General features: G+C 36.9%; 1 non-coding gene across 1 annotated transcript; it reads right to left on the bottom strand.

Moving 5' to 3' along the window:
• Positions 1 to 396: 396 nt before the first annotated feature.
• LOC112096559 lies at positions 397 to 502 on the bottom strand. Its single transcript, XR_002904460.1, has one exon. It is a non-coding gene; the product is annotated as a small nucleolar RNA R71 (small nucleolar RNA).
• Positions 503 to 1796: the final 1294 nt, after the last annotated feature.

The following is a 1796-nucleotide window of genomic DNA, read 5'->3' as shown; positions in this document are numbered from 1 at the left end:
TTTCCTAATCTTGAGCCTATAGACTTTGAACTGGAAAAATACTTCGCACACACAAACAAGTTGCAATTAAAGATAAAATTGAAATGGATTTGCAACAACAACAACCACCACTACGGGAGAGGCCATTTAAGGACTACTTCAGTCCCTTAGCTAACTTGAGGACATCATGCATAAGATACCCAAATGTAGCTGTTAGGAGTTTTAAGTTAAAACCCAGTGTACTAAATTATCTCCTAACATTCTATGGCCTAGAAAATGAAGACTCATATAATCATCTGAATGATTTTCATGATGTTTGTCAAACTTTTAAATATGAGAATTTTTCAGATGATGAATCATGGGAACAAATGGTAACAAAATTTTTGAATAAATACTTCCTAGTGCATAAAATCAATGCTATTCACTGGGAAATTTCAGAGTTTACCCAGAGAGAAGATGAGCAGTGTTTTGAAGCATGAGAGCGATTCAATGGGCTATTCTTGAAGTATCCACATCATGGGTACGAGAAATGACACCGATGCCAATAATTTTTGGAGAGATTATTGCCGCATGTGCAAGAATGGCTAATGACAACAAGTGGATGAGAGCTAATGTCAAAAAGTGCATCAGAAATTTCAAATTTCTTCCAGGGACAAGCGAATAATTCCCAACAACGGAGTCTACTTAGGAACATTGGCGAGTCAAGTTTAGAAATTAAATAAGTTAAAGAGATGGTTGAAGGTCTTTCCCGACCAATAGCATCATTAACGACTGCTAAATCAAGAGAGCCACATGACCATGACTTATACCCACATCAAGCCAATGCCATAGGTGTAATGAGAAAGCCATCAAACTACAACCCTTACTCCAACACATATAATCCTGGATGGAGAGACCATCCAAATTTTTCATGGTCTCACAGGTCCCAACAAAATGGACCAGCAACTCTAGCTCCACCAATATAACAAATTCCTCAAGTTCCTCAAGCCTTTTAGCCACAATTTAGACCATACAATCAGAACCCGAACTACTCTCAACCCAGACCATGAGAGGATGCATTATACAATTTCAAGATTCTTACTCACTCTACAATCGAGCAATAAAACCACATCATTGATGAACTACGAAATGAGATGAGAAGTAGACTTCAACTCACAAACCCAATCAGATTCAAACCTCAAAAAGATAGTGGAACAACTTGCCTTTTCAGTTCAAACATTGGCAATAACTGTTGAGAAAGACAAATTTCTAAGTCAACCAGTGCCTAATCCTAAAGGAGTGTATGAAGCAAATACCAGTTCACCTCAACAGCATGGAGAGTCAAAGCCATTATAACCTTGCTAAAAGAAAAAGAAGTCGACAACAAAGTGGAGATGCCAGTGATAAAAACAACTCAAATTGTACTTGTAAATGTTAAGGACTCATCATCAGAGGAGAAAGAAGAAACCAACCCACGAGAATATGTTCCAAAAGCTCCATTTCCCCAGTGGTTAGCTCAAGGAAAGAAGAGAAAATTCACAGGTGAGAATTTTGAAATCTTTAAACAGGTAAGTGTTAATCCCTTTGCTTGATACTATAAAAAAAGTGTCATCTTATGCTAAGTTTTTTAAGGACCTTTGTACTAAAAAGAAGGTTTTTAACAGAAAACGTTAGCTTTATACTCCATCACAAAATTCCTCTAAAATACAAAGACTCAGGCTCCCCTACTATCTCATGCATATAGGGAACCACACAATTGAGAAAAATTTGTTGGACTTAGGAGCTAGTGTAAATTTGTTGCTTACTCAGTATTTGTGAAACTTAGACTAGAAGAATTA

This window comes from Citrus clementina, unplaced genomic scaffold (assembly GCF_000493195.1).
Source record: "Citrus clementina cultivar Clemenules unplaced genomic scaffold, Citrus_clementina_v1.0 scaffold_8, whole genome shotgun sequence".
Classification (NCBI taxonomy): Eukaryota; Viridiplantae; Streptophyta; class Magnoliopsida; order Sapindales; family Rutaceae; genus Citrus; species Citrus x clementina.
This window is presented reverse-complemented; position numbering and strand designations above follow the sequence as displayed.